At 44.0% G+C, this 20,018-nt stretch overlaps 2 protein-coding genes across 7 annotated transcripts in view; one reads left to right on the top strand and one right to left on the bottom strand.

Moving 5' to 3' along the window:
* Positions 1 to 20,018, bottom strand: part of DOCK1 (dedicator of cytokinesis 1) — a 265,954-nt gene that overhangs the window by 129,835 nt on the left and 116,101 nt on the right. The gene's annotated exons all lie outside the window — the stretch shown is intronic.
* INSYN2A (inhibitory synaptic factor 2A) overlaps positions 10,056 to 20,018 on the top strand; it is a 39,951-nt gene continuing 29,988 nt past the window's right edge. Inside the window, exon 1 of the mRNA XM_069020267.1 lies at positions 10,056 to 10,292. The gene's annotated coding sequence lies outside the window, so the exon portion shown is untranslated. The remainder of the gene's footprint in view (positions 10,293 to 20,018) is intronic.

The following is a 20,018-nucleotide window of genomic DNA, read 5'->3' as shown; positions in this document are numbered from 1 at the left end:
ATTGTGGAAAAGTGAATTAATTAAACCCCTCTTTTATTACGGTTTGGGACGATGACCAAAATGTTCAGCAGAATAAACTCCAACAGGATGCTGCTGATAAAAGGCTCTTTATCCTGCTCCTCCCTGAACTCAGCAGAAATCCAACCCCAGCAGGACAAAAGGAGACCATCACCGAGGTAAAGGACCAACTTCCTGAGGTAAATAAACCAGTGTGGACACGGGAATTTCCCACACACAGTTTTTGCTTTTATATTGATTTAGATCAATAACATATATTTGGAAGTTAAGAAACAAGCTGAACATGTTAAACACATCTCATTCCCTTACCCATTCCATGGAAAAGCCAAGATTACAGAATCCCAGACTGGTGCGGGCTGGAAGGGACCTCAAAGCTCATCCCATTCCAACCCCTGCCATGGGCAGGGACACCTTCCCCTACCCCAGGTTGCTCCAAGCCCCATCCAACCTGGCTTTGGACACTTCAGGGATATCCTGGAAGGAAAGAATGGAATCTTTGCTCAGGAAGCTCTGCTGCTTCCAGATGAAGCGAATTCAGGTTTCTCTGTACTTGCAAGTCAACCAAAACCCACCTAAAACACTTTAGGAGAATAACTTTTCTATTTTCTCACTACACCAAAGGTGCAAAACACGTTTTGACAATTTTCCTCACGATATCCCGCACGCTCCATATATTCCAGCAACAACAAAACATTTTGGAGTGCTGGTTTCCCACCACTGAAATAAAGTCCAATTTATAACTGAATTTCATCTTCCTCCCCAACTTTGTTTTGGCAGAAATCAGAAGGGAAAGAAGTAAATCCCTCCCAAAAAAGGAGTTGTTTCTCACGTTCTGACAGTAACATTCCCACACTAACAACGGGATTAGAGATGGAAATCCAGCTCTGGAATTGCTTCCCCGGACGGGCGGCCCCGGCGTGTGGGCAACAAAAGCAACTTAAGTTGAGAGATGTTTTTTAATTACGCATCCATATTTAAATGAGAACTAATCTCTCCTTGGAAAAAGTAATTAAATCCAAACCAAGATTAAAATCAGTCATTTAAAACGCTCCAAAGTGAAAATCAGCTCCTCAGGCTGCAGGGGCAGGACTGGGAATGGTCCTGGGAAGGGGCTGGTTTGCTCCAAGAGCTCAGCTCACCCTTCCTACACCATTCCAAGAAAATGCATGGATGTCCCAGATACACATCCCTTTCTCCAGATTTTTTTCCTCCCATCAGTAACAACAGGACTAAGCAGAATCTCTTTAACAGGTTCTGATGTTCAGGTTCACCCAGGATTTCCCATCCCCGTCGTGGAGACCCAGGAATCCGTCCCAAGGTGAAGTAAAATCAAACCAGCACAGGCAAAGCAGCTTTGAGACAGATTCAAAATACAAAATAAGTATTAGTGTAGGAAAGAATAAAAAAAAACCAAACTAAAATCAGTGCACAGGTTACTGCAAAACCTCAATGGAATGGCAGGGAGTGGAACTAAATTTTCTTTAAGGCCCCTCCCAGCCCAAACCATTGTGTGAGTCTATGATTAAAATATCACAGAATTCAAATATTTCTATATTTCTATACAGTAACACTTAGATAAGCTAAAAATACAAAAAATGGGAGAAGAAAAATACCAAAACATCCCATTTAATCCCAGGGCCCATCTTGAGGTCTGAAAACATGAGTGAAATGTTTTATTCCTACTTTAATGCAACAGTATCATTGTTTGGGAAGTACTTTTCCTGGCATAATTTCCATGCAGTTAAAACCATCACAACTAAGTCTTTTTGGGGCATAACATTGGAAACCAGAGCAGAAAATCAACCAACCCTGAGTTATGGCAGAGCCTACAACACTCATTCCACTCTTGAGATTTGGTAAAAATGAGATTTGTAACTTCTCTTGGTATGGCTGAAAAAGACTCATCATCTGTTGAGGAGGTAGATTTAAGGATTATTAAAAAAATGCTTTAAAAATACCTCAGAAAAGCTACTTAGAGCAAGACAGAGTGTTTTTCAGAGCCAAGGAAGCAGCACTGATTAGGCTGTCCCTATAAGCAACTGTGAGGTATATATGGACAATTTCTGCATAAAGAGAGTACAAACATTACCCAAAGTCATTAACTGGTAGGCAGGAATTAATATGTTTACAATTCAAGGCAAGTGATAAATATGAATATATAAAAGGCAAATACTCATTGCATCCCTGTGAATTATTAAAACTCTTTCTTTCCTTAATAAATGGAAAAATTAACATGTACAAGCATTCTGATTTTTCCAGTTACTGGGTTTTTTTTTCTAGCCAGGAATCTTATCCTTGTAATTTATGATAACACCTGAAATTAAAAAAAAAAAAAAACTAAAAAAAAAAAAGAAAAAGAAAAAAAACCAGGCCAAACCAAAAAAAAAGTATTTTAAAGTTTAAGGCTGTTAAATTAAAATTTTATTTAAAACCCCACATCACGAATTGTCTGTTACATGAGCTCCTATGGAATATCAAGGCCAGGCTGGATGAGGTTTGGAGCAACCTGGGATCATGGAAGGTGTCCCTGCCCATGGCAGGGGAGGAACTTGTTGCTCTTTAAGGTCCTTCCAACCCAAACCACTCAGGGATTCTACAGTGACAACAGCAAGGGGTTTGTCCATTCCCCCCCCCACTTCAGACCTGGTGTCCCTTGTCCCAGCCACCAGAAACGTCTGTGGCACGATGTGTCAGCTTTCATGATGCCACCACCCGCCCATTTATCACCACCTCCAGGCCCCAGGAGCTCTCCCACAGGATATCAAGCCCCTCATTAAGGTAATCAATTGCTGCAGAGCTTATCTGTCGCTTGGTAATCGATGTGAAATAACAAAATTACACTCCCAAACAAACAAACCTTGTTAGCTCATCACCCCAGCTCATTGTCCTGAGGACAAGCTGAGCTCACAAATAAAGCACTGGTGATGTTTCCTACCAGGCTTCAATGAAAGATTTGGTTTCCATCAGCTCACAGGGAAGTAAAACTGAATTCCATAATTAAATGGAGTCTCCACAGCTGGAGCAGGACATCACAGATGGCAGGAGCTATGGGAAGGGCCACCAAAGGGACAGCCTGGAGAAGAGAGGGATCCAGGGAGAATTTCTTGTGGCCTTCAATATTTTAAGAGGGCTTGGAAGAAAAATGGAGAGAGGCTTTTATTTTCCCACTGCCGGAGGGCAGGGATGGATGGGATATTGGGCAGGAATTGTTCCCTGGGAGGGTGGGCAGGCCCTGGCACAGGGTGCCCAGAGCAGCTGGGGCTGCCCCTGGATCCCTGGCAGTGCCCAAGGCCAGGCTGGACATTGGGGCTGGGAGCAGCCTGGGACAGTGGGAGGTGTCCCTGCCATGGCAGGGGTGGCACTGGATGGGCTTTAATGTCCCTTCCAACCTAAACCACTCTGTAACTCCGTGACAAGGGATGGAAAAGTTCCCTCCTGAGAAAGGGCCACAAAGTCCCAGATTCTCCCAAGAAGGCACAGGGTGGATGGATTTACATTTTCCTGAGGTTTCCAAATCTACACCGGTGGGAATGAAAGGAGTGCACAGCTGTTGCTCACAAATTTCATTGTGTTAGAACCAGGAGGCAGCTGCTGAAGGCAACAGGAGATGAACTACAAACAAATATGAGCTGGGACTTTTAATTTTGGCATTTGTTTTTCCCCACCCAGGGAGTGATGGAAGTTGTGCCTACAAAAGCCGTGCAGACAGGCAGCAAAGGCACGTCCACAAGGGAAAGAATGCACAAAGTCAGGAGAACTGAAGTTTGGAGACAAGGAGCAGCCATTCCACCTCCCATCCAACAGATCTCCCCATCCAGGCCTGGGCAGAAGGATGCTGAGACACTCAAATATTAGGGCACTACTTTGAATTCCCAGAAGCAAATTGAGCAAGTGCCACAGCATTATCAAATTATAACTTTATTTCTGGGTTTTGGAGATTTCATCCTTTTCCTTCCCAACAGCCCTTCCAGTTACTGGGCTTTTCCATAATACTGATGGACACTCCTTGGATATAAAGCAGCTGCTAATTATGCTCCTCAACCACTGCTAAGTATTAATATTTAAAGTCCTGAGCTTGTTTAAAAATTGAAGAAAATCAAAATGTGGTGCTGCTTTTAATGTTTTTTAATACAGTGTCCCCAAGCTATAAAGGATAGAGACATTTTTTACTGCACTGTGTTTTGAAGAGCCACAGACCAAGGGTTGAGAAGGACTTCACTTGGCCTCTGCTGTCAATTGTAAACTCATTTAACGTCATTATCAGGCTTCCCATACTTTTCATAACACAACTTTTTGAAATATCCTGTGCTTTTAGGATTTCCAGACTTTTCAAAATAACTTCTGCTCCTCTCTTAAGGTAAAACTCAGCCACAGACATTTTAATACATAAAAGAATTAGGTCTTTGCACAGTCAATCAGGAATTTAGCATATTCTTATTTGCACAAGGCAAGTTTCTAGGTCATTTCATTTAGAAAAAAAATAAATACGGGAGTAGAAGCTCTAAATTGTGAGCATATGGCAAAATTTTAGGTGCCCATGATGTTGCAAAGTGCCTCTTTATGTCCCTTTTTTATTCACTGCCATCATATTTCTCTGTCATGTATCAAAGTTATTAAGAGCAATTTTATTTTGGCACCTGCTTAGGGATTTTAGAAACTACACTGAAGAGTTCATTTCTGAACATTATGGCCAAAATACTTAATTTTGGTTTAGGCTCAGAGCACCAACAGAAATGGTGAGTTTGATTAACTTCTGTTTGCACTGTTCATTATTTCTCTCTTCCATAATTTTTTATGATTTTCATTTTTCACTTGTTTAATACATTTAATTTCAGCTTGGGTTTTTTCTGTTAAGCATTATGCATTAGGAGCAGGCTGCTCTCTGGGCTTCCAACTTGAAGGCAACATGTAAAAGCACATAAAAGTCTGTATTTTGATGCTACGTTCAAATTTTAAATAGTTCAATATTTCAGATGAGAAAACCTCACTGAGGCTTTGGGAGTTTACTTTATAACATCGAATGTTCTCCAGTTTGACAGAAAAGTTGCATTAAATCCTCCATCTAATGAAATCAATGTTGTATAAATAAAATATTATTCCACCAAAGAGCAAACAGGAATCAGATGCAAGTATCCCCATTATTTGTTGGATTTGCCTTTTTTCTGCTCATAACTTGAGTTTGAAGATGGACTTCATGCTCATCCCAGATTTCATTAGGTGCTTAAATCTGAAACCATTTGTCTGAAGGCAATCAAAAGTATGACCAGATTTGTTATTTTTTTACTTTTAAGCAGGGCAGGATTTTTTCCCTTCACCATAAAGCAGTTGGAGAGAAAACCCTGGAATTCGGGAAGGTCATAAAATTAATGAGACAAACCCAAATATTAACAAAGTTGGCAGAATGTTCCTTTAAAAATAATTCCCCCACACTTCCAGTTCCTCAAGACATCTTAACAAGGATGTAATTTCCCATTTGCTCTCAGTGAGCAAATCAAACAGGGTGATTTATTATTCAGATGGGCACAAAGGATTTCTGAAATGCAGAAAGAAGGGCTATAAAAGCACAAGTCATCAGTAATGACGACAGCCTGAACTGCCTTTCAAATATGAACAAAATGCAGCCATTTAGGGGCTCATACATCACGCTCTCCCAGCCCCTCATTTATTTCCCAACTGTACAGGCTGCATGAAAATGGAACCAGGGCAGGATTTGGCACCTACTGAGAACATCTTTATCAGGGAAGTGATGCCACACCACGAGAGAACAGCTCAGAATCCCCATCCTTGGAAGAACAAACAAGGATTTCCAACCACCAGTTTAGTTCCTTTCCCAAAACATCTGAATGCTGAAAAGCAACTTTTCTGAACTATAAACACCATGAAAATATGAACAAACTCCCACTCCTATCCCAAGAAATATCAGATTTTCTTGATAAACATCTCCAGCAATTTGGGCTCCTGATGAGACAGCATTCAACCAGACCCCAAAATCTCAGCTTTAGCTGGTGAGACCTGCTGTTACATTTTTCATCCAATGATCTGTACAAAGGGAAGTTGAGAGAGAGAACCAAATCTTGCTCATTCTTATCCCAACGAAGCACAGAAGTAACTATCAGAGCTAATGAGGTTACTCAGCATTTCTCTTCTCTGAGCAGAAAACCCACAAAGAGCAGTTCCCTCAATCAGCTGTTTAATATTTCAGCTGCACACAGGTATTATGGGTATTACACACATATTCTTAAATCCACTTTATCTTCCAAATGTTCCTCCAAGTAAAGAGATGTGGAATTAGCACTTTATAGATAAAGAACACACATCAGCATAGGCTCAAACGAATTGTCCAAGCTCATGGAAAAGACTTCTTATGGAGCAAGACACTACAGGACATTTCCCAAATTGCAGTCAAACATGACTCCAAGAGACTTTATTTCTCTGGCATCACAGCCAAGCAGAAAATATCCCTGTCCCAAAGCAAGGAGTACCTCCAAGGATTTGACTGCATGAAGACCTGTTTGAAATTCCAGCCAAGTCTACCTTCACCTCAGTGGAACAGAGGAGAATTAAACAAACATCCCTCCATTTCTCTTCCAATGGCAGGTTGGAGGAAATAAATAAATAAACAAACAAACAAACAAATAAATAACCAATTTAGCCCAGAAAGCCAGGCAGTTATCATCCAAAGGCATGGAAATAACCACCTAATTACTGGGAATGAAGGTTCAGCAAAGTGGAAATACTTGGTTTTAGCAAAGACAAAATGACAGCATTGGTCCCAAGTGACTACAGAGAGGAAAGGCACAACTTTGTCCACAGCTCTGTTTCAAATCGAGTGAACTTCACCCTTCTTTCACATCCAGCACAGGTGGGAAGTTCTGCCATGAATTAGGCTGATCCTAAAGAATTAGGAATATCCCTAGGAACCCAGCTCAGGGAGGTAGTGCTGGGACTTAAATCATGCCTCTGTTACAATTTACTTAACGTAGATCTGAAAATCCCCCTCGTGCTGCTTTTTCACCTTCCTTCCCCCCCCTGGTGGTCCCAGAAACACCTGGCAAGGTGACTCAAGCTCTGGCTGCCACATGCTTTTCCCTGAGCTGCATCCGAGCTTGCTTCCTCCACAAGGACATCACAGACTGTTCCAAAAAATTACATTTTAGTGTTCCACTGCAGGACCTGCATGTTCTAGAGGAGCATAATCCTACAAAACAGCTGCTCAGCACACACATCCCCCCAGGCACAGCATTCAGTGGGAACAGTCCTTGAGCCAAAACCTGAGTGTGGGGAGGACATGCCAGGCTGGCCCTCCCACAGCCATCCAGATGTGTCCTGTCCCCTCACACTCTGCCAGAAGCTGAAAATAAAATTTTTAAAATTAAAAAAAAAAAAAAAAGTAAAACCTGAAGTCTGTAACACCAGGCCGTGTGTGATGAGTATTTCTAAACACACACTGGTGCCTCCCCGAATTTATTATGCAATTAGCAGTGAGGGAGAAGGGCCCCTTGCTGTACTTCTCCACAGAGAATGTCACTAAAAATCCATCCCATTGCTCTCCAATCCCTGCTTTTCTCACTCCCCCCAGAAGTCCAAGGCAAGACTTTCACCTGGACATGTCACATGAATGGAGCACTGCAGCCCCAAGCAGTGCTCACTCCTCCCTGACAGACACGGGGAGAAAAAGCCAATCTGGGGAGGTAGGACACTCCATTAGAGAGAAATAAATTTAAAACCTAAACCAATTAAAATTAATTGTTTCTTTTTCTCTTTGCATCGTCCCAGGTTGAAGCCCAACCTCTCCCCCTCCTCTCTTCATCTCTTCAACAGATGTGCTCAGCATTTTTAGAGGCTAAAAAATTGGCAAATGGGATGATGAAGCATTTCCAATTTCCCAGTGTATTTACTTCTAGGTGCTTTTACAGTAACATGAAGCATGATAATCAGGAAATACTTTATTTTACTCAAACCCTGATTTAAAAGATCCCTGTGTACACCAATGGTGTCAGCAGTTACACATGAATCCAGTCCACACCAGAAAGTACTTCCTAATTCCCTAAAAACCTCCAGAAGATGCTGTATAGTTTATAAGTGAGGCATATGCATAATGCTGTGCAAGACTAATCAGCTCTGAGACAACAGCTTCTAAATATCCTTATGGAGAAGACAAGAATGATGTTTAACTGCTGCTTCTGTCAGAGAGATTCTCCTTTCGAGTCACTCAGGACATTGAGCAATAGTATTTTCTTCCAGTAATCATGGGCTGGATAAACTCACTTTTTCAGCTCGTGAAAAAGCAACAGCATCTCCTACCACTGATCTGTTTGCTCTGAGGAAGCAGCCTGTGTTATTTCAGATGTGGTCACCCTACCATGTAATTTTACCCACGTCTGTATCCAGGCTGCAGCCAAAACCACATTTATTTTCATAGAGAGAAATCCACAGAGGACCTGGAATACAGCGAGTCAGCACTGCTGGAAAGCAACACAGAAAGAAAAAAACAACAGTGTGGTGGTTGCTGTTGCATCAATAAGCAGGTCGATGTTTAAGTTCTTCCCAACGATGTCTTTGGAAAAAAAAAATCTCCGATAAAACACCATGAGAGATGCTAAGTGTGATCAAAGCTGTGACACTGGCTGTGCCACAGTCCCTGCCCCAGGGCAGAGCAGCAGGTGATGTGGAGGGCACACCCCTGGCACCCTCGTTTAGGGAACAGCAGCAGAGATAAGGAACAGAGGGAAGAGGGCAATGGGAGTACCTGCACAGGTAGCAGACAGGGAGAGCAGCGGAGCTGCCCTCTGCTGACTGTCTGGTTTGCTGAGCGCTGCTCTGATCCAGTCCTGCACAGCCCAACCGCGACTGAACGGGGCAGGCTTGCCGTGAGTCCATCTCCACGCCGAGGTTCGTGTGACAGCTGGATCCACACGGATCTCCTCACCCAGCACAGCCCCGTGCCCGGCTGGCAGCAGCGCGGTGCCCCGGCCGCTGCGGCAGCACCGTCAATTCCGTGCTGCAATGGGCTGCTCCAGCTAATTAACTCCAAAAAACACCCAGGACTCGAGCCAGTGCTTCTGCTGCATCGTGTCCGTGGGTGCCTGGACTCATCCAGTGCCCAGCTCGGCTGTCCCTGCCTGCTGTGGCGTGGGGGTCGTGGTGGAACATTTTGGGCTGGTCCAGACGCTCTCATCTGCCACTTCAAATCAGGGGTCGCTTCAGTAACTCCCAAAATCAATAACCCTCATCAACATCAATGCTGAAGGCAGTGCTGTGACAGAGGAACTCTGTGGCCCACACCTGCTGGCACCTGGGCTAGGGGAGTTTCATACTCAAAAGAATTTATTGAACAGCAAAACTCCTGGGATTCTCAGAATGGAAGAGAGACCCACTGCTTCCCAACTTAGACAAATTCTCGTGCCTCTCACGGCATTTTCTGTCTGTCACTCAGGTTGAATACACACGACCTATTTAACTTCCAACTTTTTTTTTTTTTTTTTAACTGAAAAACATCACTGCTAAACCCTCTATAAAATGGGAGAAAAGGAGGAAAGATGGGATTCAAGTTTTACATGGATTATCACGTTTATCAATCCCCTCTGCCAAACTGGTTTGCTCTGAACTTGCGTCCATTTTACACAAGGTTTAAAAGCAAATGGGAGCAGCTACTCCTTTAGCACCTTAAACGCTTTCCCTCCCAATAAAAGGCAGCCGTGTAGCTTTAACCCAGCGCTCCGCTGACATTCCCAATGGATCAGCATCACCCACTCTGCGGCTGCTCCATTGCTCCCGTAGCGCGACTGGAAACCCGGGGTGCGCGGGGCTGGCGTGCGGGGCTCTGTTATTAATGAATCCCCGCGCAGAGGAACCAGAGGAATAACCAAGGGCTCTCAGCGAGCCTGCGAGCGGCGGCTCCGCGCTTCTCCCCTCATTGCGCGCGGCCGCCGAGCACCGCTCCATCCCACCTCCCCCGCCCGCCCCCGCCGCCAGCCCGGCCCCCGGCTCCTCCTCCCCGCTCCCGCCCGGCTGGGGGACGCCCGCCGGTCCCGCTCAACAAGTTCCCCTCGGCGGGGACCCGGCCGAGGGGACCCCCCGACAGCGAGCCCCCGCCGCAGCCCATGAGGGCAGCGGGGGAGCGCGGCGGCGGCGGCGGCGGCTGCGGCTCCTCCGGCGGCTCGGCGGCTCCGCGGCAGATGCGCCCCGGCGCCCAGGCGCTGACGCCCAGCTCGCCCCGGCGGCTGGAGGGAGATGCTCGCCCAGACCGCCGCTTCTGCGTGAGGAAGCACAAGGTAAGGCACCGACCGCCCCCGCCGCGGCTCGCTCGCCCCGAACCCCCGAAATTCCCCGTCCTCTGGTTCTGCCAGCGGAAAACTTCGTAGGGATGAGGAGGAAGGCTGGCGCTGAGCGCCAGCGTTATGCAATAGCGTATCTGCCTGCCTGGGAACAGCTCCTGCATCCAGTAACTTTCGTGACAGAGAAGGAGAGAATATCCCGATACGCGACTTTCTTCTAGAAAAATACCAGTCTTTCTTTGCCTGCTCCCCTTCCAGCGGTGCCTGGGAGGGGAGAGGTGTAGCTGGAGGATTCTTGGAGGATGCACGAAGTGCTTTGGCTTTTCACATGGCTGATGGCGAGGAACTACCGCTGCTTATTAACTTCAGCCGTCCTAATGAAGTGTCCGTACAGCGGCGATGGAGGAACACGGGATGTGTTCATCCCTGAACTTGCAGTACAGCACTTCATTAAAAGCCCGACCAACCCAAAAATCCTCCTCGGGGACTGAAGCTGCTGCTATTCAGTGAACTGTGCTTATCGACACGCAGGGTTCTCCCGATTTAACACAGCCGAGTCCCCCATCACCATCACCGACCACACCGAAATCGGGGATGCCGTGGAAACGCCGTAGGAAAACGGGATTAAAGGTAGCAGGGATCCATCCCCAAAGTCACAGTCCTTGCATCCTGCAAGGCATCCCGAGCTTCCCGCTCTGCATTTCCATCTTGCCTGCCTCTCTAGTAAAAATCCTCTGCCGTGACCTCAGCGCCTGTACTTAATGCCATGTTTACGGAGAGTTACGGCAGCGAGGGGATGCAGGACTGCAGTTCCATGGGATCTGCCTGGGAGAGGCGGGGGGGCCGCCAGCCCCAGTAAAACAGGGACATCTTGCACTGCTGGAAGCAGGGAATATATTCCCTGCTTATGTCACCGTCTCCCGAGGGCTCCGTCCCAAGGGAGCTGTGCCCCCCTCTCAGCCACGAGCCGGAATGGGGAACGGAGCGATTTGCTTTGACCTTGTGTGTCTAAGCAGCTTAAAATCCCGCACGGAGGAGAATTTAACTCATTAGGCTCTAAGAGCGGGAAGTTTGGGAAGACCTGGTTTTCCCAGCCTCGGAGAACCATTTCTTCTTCCCCAGCTGAATGCTGGCAAGAGCTAAGGAAAGGCAAACCAGTAACAGGTCACGTCTGGTACAAACTGGGAATTTATTCCCTCCGCTTAAGTGTTGGATCGTGCTCAGATTTACAGGGCTGCCAGGAATGCTGCATGTATCAAGGTTAAAATCTGGCTGCTAGATGGAAAAACTCCTAGCTAAAAATAAAGAAATAAATAAATAAAAATAATCACATGATATGCAACTATGTCCTAGCCATGTAATGGGATTAATTTAATGTCAAATTCCAAGCCAGCAGACCAATAGTAAAAATAGGAAATAGGGAGAGGAACGTAGCTCCTCACTCCTGGTGTGATGCCTCTTGGTGTTCCACCAGCCTGCTCGTGCCTAGCTGTCTGGTCTACAATGATCTGGTCCCTCTGAGTACAAATAACAGTCCTAAATTAAAATCTGGATTTTCTCCTGGCATTAAAAATTCATACTCAGATGAAAATATCTCAGGGCTCAGGTATTACTAATTTATCACCTGGAGGGTGATGTTCTGCTATACAGTGGTGGCATAGGGTCCCTGATTCCAGGAGAAATCCATAATGTAGAGTGCTAATCCTGAGACTCAGACTGAATTGTTCTAATTCTAATTCCAACAGTTCTAAAATAAAATTCCTGCCCCAGAGTTTAAGGTGCTGTTGCACTGAAAGCATCCTCCCTTCACAGGATGGGGAAAGTGGATATTAAATCAGCTTTTTTAAGGGTTTTTTTTTCTAGGGATGTCACGATGCCCTTGATGAAAACTGTTTGTTCTTTAGGACTATGTCACTATTAACAATGTTTTTAATGAGATGCTCGAGATAATTCTAATCCAGGATGGAATCAGTGCCTTTCCCTGGGACTGACACATAAAAAACCAGCTGGGCAGGAGCACCACGAGAGAAAGTGTTCAGTTCCTTATTAAGAGGGCCAGCACTTAGCATTCAATGCACCCTGGTACTAACTGGGCTCACAAACAAGGAGCTCATGGGATCATCGCTGCCTTTTTTCCCCAGTTAACCACTGCACTGACAGCAGCATTTCTGCATGAGGGGCACACATTTCATACTCTGTATTCTAATCTGTATATAATTAACTCAGAAAAAAGAATGGCTAAGTTCAGTGGAGAGGAACACAGGGGAAGGAAAATGTGGTGAAGAAGCCCAGGAGCTGCCCGAGTGCCGAGTCACGGAGTGTGCGTCACCTTCCAGACCAGCACCACCAGGGACCAGACACCACTGGTCACCACCAGGATGGACACTGCCTGGGATCCAAACTCAGCCAGGGATCGTACAGAAGGCATGGAAATACCAACTTTAGAAGAATTTAAAAGCAAACTTAGCCATGCTGGTCCTTTGCTGTGACTGATGTGGGAGAGAAAGCCAGGGAAAACTGTGAGCTTGCCAAAAATCCCTGCTAAAATATAAGGCTACCTCCATAGAGCTCTTGAGCTGTGATGTCTCAAGGCCATTTCTTATTCAAGCACAGGACAGGGAGAACTAGGGATGTATAGTCCCATAATTCATGCCCACTTGAGGAAATGACAGTAAATCTAGAATATCTGAGACCATAAAATATTCACGTGATTATCTGAACTAGCTATTAATAAAAAGCTCTTATATTCTGCTTTATGACAGGCACGGTTTAAAGAACTGCTGAAAATTTGTCTAAGATATTAAAAAACATGTAAGCAACAAATCTATTTTATAGCCCAGTACTCCCTTGTATTTTTCCTAATCAGTTTGCAAATTAAATAGGCTTTATAAAATGAAATCACGAGCATATTTTAAGGAAAAAAATCATCTCAAGAGTGGTAATTTCAGTGGGAGTTCCACATTCAGCCTTCTGAAAACTGGTGCTTGCTTAGAAAATCCCGAATAACCTCTGAACACACACACAGGTACGACTCCCTGGGTATTGACACTTGGTTTTAAATTGTTATTGACCACACAGAATATGCTCAGAGCATTCTCTTGTTGTAGTGGCACATCCCCATTTGAAGGCTATTTACTCCAATTTTACTACATTCAGGCAGAAAAATGATTCCTTAATACTCCTGAGAGCAGTTCACCCTGTTCATGCTTTTGCACAGCTCCGTGTCAGGGTGATCAGTGCCTGAAAACTGCTTCCCATTAAGACATCCCAGCACAAGTCTCACAGGCAAAGAGAACTGGGTGTAAAAATAACAATTCAGAGATCAAACAGCAACTTTTAGTGTCCTCCTTGTCTGTTTTTCTCCCCCTTTAGTAGCACCAGACACCAAGCCTGATTTTAAACCAGTTTTTCCGGCTAAATCCACTGGGTTTGATACAGAGGAATGTAGAGGAGTAAGGGCCGTTTTCAAAGTCTGAATCAAAAAGAGATGGATAAAAAGGCTGACGGTCTGCAAGTCCTGCTTTGTCTAGGTGCAGATCTGAACTTCTAAATCATTACAAGAGATTTCTGTCCTGGCAGGGAAGTGCTGGAGCTCTGCCATGTCACACTCCCCAGAGTTGCTGATACCTGGTCTCCAACTCGGCCCATATCAAAAGTAGTTGCTAAACATCTCCCAAACCCCAGCCTTAACTCATTTTGTGACATCCATGGGAAGAGAAGCAGGTTGCTGCTGTTATTTTTGCCTGCCCATGATTGCTGTAGCCTATAAATAAAGCCCACGTAGTTACCAAATTAAACCAGTTTAAAAACAAAAGCAGAGGAAGCTCTTTCCATCTGGTCTGAGCGAGGAGGAATTGTCACAAGCTCACAAAAAAAGGATTTACTTGTTTTGTGCTTTTGCCCACCTTCCCTGCTTGTTTTACAGCTACCCTTCTCTCCTCTTCCATTTTTTTTCCCAATTCTCACGTCAAGGTTGTGATCACATTGCTTGGAACAATTTGGTGAGGTCAAAGCTTATAAAGCCCAACCATGGTGTAAATGACTTTTAAAAACTGCAACAGAGGCTCTCTGATGCCCAATACAAACCCATTTGAGCAGGAGTGGGAATTCAGGACTGTATTTTAAAAGTTAATAACATCACAAGTAGTTTTGGTCTGGTCAGTTGCTTCCTGGGAGAAGGAAGAAGAGGGAATTCAGTAAAATCACTATTTTTGGTGTATTTATCTCTGAATAAGCACAAAGTCTACAAGCCCAACATCTCCTTCCAACCATTAGTAACTGGTTGTTCATGCCCATTTTGTTATTATATTCATTATTCTCTCCTGAGAGAGAAGAGAAGAGAAGAGAAGAGAAGAGAAGAGAAGAGAAGAGAAATTAATGAGGAGATATCCACGAGTACAGAAATTTAACTTGTGCATCAGTTGAATACATTTTTGTGTATCAAGGCCATCAGCAAATAAAACACTGTGATATCTCCACGGAGCTGACAAAGAGACAGATAAAACATCCCACTGCTGGAGAGAGTAATTCAGCAGAAATTATGCTTGAACTGCCTGGGAGCAGTGATAGCACTGATCCCTTCTGGAGACTGAGCCAGAGTTGCTGAATTCCAGAGGAATCCGTGTGTTTTAGGTGGCTGTAGTTGAGCAAGCTGGTGAGAAGAACGTGGTACATTCCTGCATTCAAAATTTGTACTAAAAGCACACAAAGCCACAAGAAAGGTGATGCAAATTATCTGTCTGGTGGCCAGTTGTGGTGCCTTTCCCAGCCAAAAAATATCCTTGAGAAGGTCTTTAATTATTACTTCACTAAACTTCCTAATCGTCCACATCCCAACCAACCCATCCTAAAATCCAGAATGACAGAATGGTTTGGGTTGGAAGGGCATTAAGGATCATCTCATTCCAGCCCTTGCTATGGGCAGGGACACCAGGTTTATTTTAAGGTCTTAGTCCACATTATCCCAGGTCCACAAAACCTGGGAGCAATGTATTCAGCAACTCCACACTGCATTTGCTTCCCTCTTCATTCCCCACATAGTTCTTCCCACATGGCACCAAAACTGTGTTACCTGGAATGAGCAATTTCCATCAGCCCTCTCCCAGAGCCCTCATGTTTGATGAGAACCTGGGATTTTCAGAGTTTAAGACAACTTCCCCTCACACAAGACTTCAGCTCTTCCTTCCCAGTATTTCAAAAGCATCTTAGAACCAGCTTTGAGGAAGCTTTGCAGGTTTAGGGACTGTAATTCCCCTCAGCAACTGAAGCTTTTTGCTCTACGAAAACTCTTTTTGGGTAACTAAAGGGAATTTTTGTACAATGCTCCAGCAGGAGTCAGACTGATCTGTGCAATTTCCCCAACATTAGCATGCTCAGATGCACCTGCACATGGACAATTCAGAATTCCAGCAGAACCAGAACCTGCTTGAAACTTCAGGAACCTGCTTGCTCCTCAGGAAGGTGAAAAATGACACAGCTCTTATTTGGTGGTGACTGCTGCCAGCAGTGGAGTGCAAAAACGCATCTCCCAGACAGATCCTATTTCCCAATTAACATCCCGCTAATGATGTCAAGTTTTAGACCTAAATTACCCAGCTGAGTTGTTTAACAACCCTTCACACCCTCCCAAGCCTGTCTGCCGGGAACCCTGCTCCAAGCAGGAAGAGCTGACAAAGCTCTGATGCCTTACAACCACTGACCCCAGGAAAGTCACTGTCGTCTCCCATTTGTAGGGAGCTCCAGCACGATGGGAACACCTGCATTCCCAGGGCAATGCTCTGATATGCATAGCAAAATTAAGGATGCAGGATCGAAGCCCGGAGCTTTTTCCTCTTCACCCAATGCTTGAAAATCTCTGATGAAGAAACAAAACCAGCTGCAGTTCCTGTAGGTGCTCACAGTCTGGCCATCCCTGGCAGTGCCCAAGGCCAGGGTGGGTGGGGCTTGGAGCAACCTGGGAGAGGGGAAGGTGTCCCTGCCCATGGCAGGGGTGGGATGAGATGATCTTTAAGGTCCTTTCCAACCCAAACCATTCCAGCACTCAGATCCCTCTCTGCAGAGCTCTGACAGTTTTACAACCCTGCTGGTCAAAGCTGAAGAGCAGAACTGCTTTTTCCCCCTCTCATTTGCCTGGTTTTTTTCTCCTTAAACACCCACAAAACCTATCGATGTCAACTAAGAACAATTAAAATTTAGTATTCAACAGTAATGCCGATAAAGAACTGCCTTTAAGCCCTTGTTTTTACCAGCTTGCCCTTTAAATTATTTACCAGAAAGTCCCATAAAAATGAAAAAGCAAGTCCTGTGGCTTTTGGACTCCTGGAAGTCAGTAGTGTGAGCAGAACTATTAGGGATTCTCCTGGCAACCCATCCTCAGCAGCATCCTGCTCCTGCTCCTCCCCCTGAAGCAGGGACAAAGCCTTGCCCAGATTTACATGACAAAATAATACTAAAGAAACCTTCACTGCTCTCTTCCTTGAGCCAGAGATGCAGAGCTCAGGGAGAAAAATCAGCATTGCTCTCTTAACAGTGACATTATTTTTTTCCAGTACACTAAATCCCAGCAAATGTTTGAGATCAGAACACCATGAATTCACAGGGCATATCTTGTGACACTGCATTTGTTCCACTGGGAAGTTAATAGTTATTAACTCACCCTGTAAGTCTACACTGCTTTTAAAGCAAGTGCAAATCTCCTGTTAATGGTACTATTCCTTGCAAAATTCTGTTATGGGGAAAATAACCCTTATTTTCCAGAATTTTATCACGTTGAATGGATTCCTTTTAATTTTATGCACAGAACAATATAGGAAGCAACAAAGCCAAAGTATTATTAAAATTGGTGTTCAGAAAGCATAGTAGAGATGTCAGAATTAAAGGAAATTGTCTCTACCAGCTGCATTCGGGGAAACTGGCTTGGCTTGTAAGGAAAATTTTAAGTAGTTTATCCTCCAGTAGATTCCTGTTTTATCTAAAAGTCTCCAGGCTTATTAAATCGTACATTTTATTTGTTGCCATTTAGTTCTAAAGCTGAAGCTCACAAGAGCATTTAAAGGCATTTACTGGGTATCTCAGCCATTAGCTATGATTTTCTACATCATTCTTACCGAGCCTGCCAATGGATGGGAGGGGGGAAAAGACAAATCCAATGCCATAGGATCCTGTTTATTCCGAAGGAAGACTTCCAAGGCACTTGGAAATGCAGCAGGAAGGATGACTTCGGTATTGAGCAATAAACAAGGAAGTTCAAGAGAGAGAAAATTCAAGTTCAGTGCCTCGGGGTTTCAAAACAGAGTTAAAAAAAATACTGGTTTGACATTTAGCAGCACTGCTAACTCTGTTATTCTGCATGAACAATTCTGTGATGAAATGAAGACAGGCTGGGCTACCCCATCAGTTTTCCTAATAATCCTCATCAGTACTTTCTACCCCATAAAAACTGGGAATACCTGCAACCCTCAGATTTATCTGGAAGTCAGAATTTCCCCTCAGTCCTTTTGTATTAAAGCTCTTCCAAAATTCGTAACACAGGCAAAGTTTCTGCAAACAACTTTTATAATTAATAACTGCATAAGATAATCCGTATATTCCAACATTTTTTATCATGAGAGCCTTCTTTACTGGGCATTGCTTCTAGGATGATACTCTATAATTTTTAAGTTTCTAACATAACAACACTGTCAGCTAATTAACAATTAGATTCCTTTGAAAAGGATAAAAATACTCCTCATTTAATGGAGTCAAAATGTATGGGATATTTAGAATTAACATTAGGTTTCTATGAAGTAAATCTGAGTTTCTTTCTGCTCTTTATTTTTAACAGTACAATTGGATGAATATTCCAGGGATGCACTTATGACTTACAAACATCAAACAGTTTTTGAAAAGTACGTGGTTTAAGGTGGTATTTAGGCATATAAAAATTACATCTGAGGCAGTGGGGATTTCTCAGGAGAATGTCCAGCCTGGAAATATTCAGAAGCCTAAAGATGCTGCACATCACTTCCCACTTTCCATGCAAAAAGCCAATTATTTGCAATTCCCTGCATTATTTTAAGCCAACCCATCCATCCACAAAATCCTGGGTGCTCTTAATACGTGCACAGATGTTTCCAGCTGCATCTCCAAAGCCTTCATCTGCTCTGGAAACCCAGGGACTGAAATCTGTGCCTTTCATCTGGCATTGGGAACCTGCAAAGTTCAAGCCCATTCTGTGTATTAACACATCCTGAATCTGCCTGTGTGTCATAAAACTGAGAGAAAATGAAAATTACAAGGTGAGCTCCAAATCTCCTCTCCCCTCATTAACCAATCAGTCTGGAAATCCCACACTGTAATTCTCCTCACAGAGCAGTGACTCTGCAGAGTTTGGGATGCAGAGGGAAGGTCCTGCAAAGATTTGTACCCCCTAACTGGTGGTTTCCAGAATTACCCTGATGATTTTATAACAACTTAAAGCCCCTCTGTGCATCACTTTTTAGTTATTATTATTATTGAATAGTTTATTTCCATATTCAAACATAGAGGGATGCTGCTTAAGGGCAATCAGTCACTAGTTTATAAAGAAATCAAGGCTAAAAACTGAAAAATGAAGCTTGTGATTACTTAAATATTTAGTTTAGCAAATCATCTCTTTGTTTGGAGTAAGTACAGATAAAAAGTTGAACTCCATTATCTGCATGTAATTGGCATCTGGAACTAAAATTCAAATTGAAAGGCTTTATTACCCCCCTGACAGCACGAGCCATAAAGTGAGAAACTCCAGCTCAGTAGTTTCCTTATGTACTCAAAAATCCTTCAAAGACGCCGTGGCAGTGCCTAAATAAGCCAGAATTGGAGGCAACACTTTGTCCAAAACTGAAACAAACCAAGCAATATTCTATACAGTCTTCCCTGTGAAGTGTTTAACTCACAATTGACTCCTTGCTCAACTTTCTTTTATCAGCTGAGCACACAGAGTTCCCCTCGGAGACACCGGGATCCGAGCAAGGCTTCAAAAAAAAAGTCAAGTTCTTTTGGTTGTTGTCATTCTTAATCACAGATATCTCTAAAGTTATTACTCCCAGCTCCTAGTGGGAATAGAAAATTCTGGATCAGCTAAATCAATCAGGCCTGTGCAGTTGGGAAAGGGAGACAGCAATTTGGTGAAGAATCAATTTATTGGCTATTAAAGATGTGCTTAAAATTAACTGCAGAATAAAGTTCCCCATTTATCTACTCCGGAGGGTATCTCCAGACTCCTGGCTTCTGCTGGGTTATGGACTCCATTAATTCCATGTGAAGTCATCCCAAACAAAGCCAGCCATCCTGCAGCCCCCAAAAATGATGGGATTAATGTGAGAGGTGAAATAATCTGAAAATTGACACAGGTCACAGACACCAATGAAATATCAAGCCAGTACTTGAAAATAAATCGTGTTAATGGATCCTGCTGTCAAATAACCAAGTGCCCAAAAACTCACTTTGACAACTCCAGGAATCCTAAGACATGGTTCTAAAGGGTGACTTTCGGAGCCAACAGCCAGTTTTTGTAGCCTTTTTGGATAAAAATGTGGTTTTTTCAGCCACAGCCACAGAGTATTTCACATCTTTGTGAATGCAACATTTCGTTTTTGCCACAATTTCTTGGTAGCACAGGAACTCCCACTGGCAGGTTTGAAACTAATGGCTGTAATGGCTGTTGTGTTCTTGTATTTAGGGTTTTTTGGTCAACTCATTCCTTTA

This window comes from Aphelocoma coerulescens, chromosome 6 (assembly GCF_041296385.1).
Source record: "Aphelocoma coerulescens isolate FSJ_1873_10779 chromosome 6, UR_Acoe_1.0, whole genome shotgun sequence".
Classification (NCBI taxonomy): Eukaryota; Metazoa; Chordata; class Aves; order Passeriformes; family Corvidae; genus Aphelocoma; species Aphelocoma coerulescens.
Note: the sequence above shows the minus strand (reverse complement) of the source record. Positions and strands in the feature narration are given on the sequence as shown.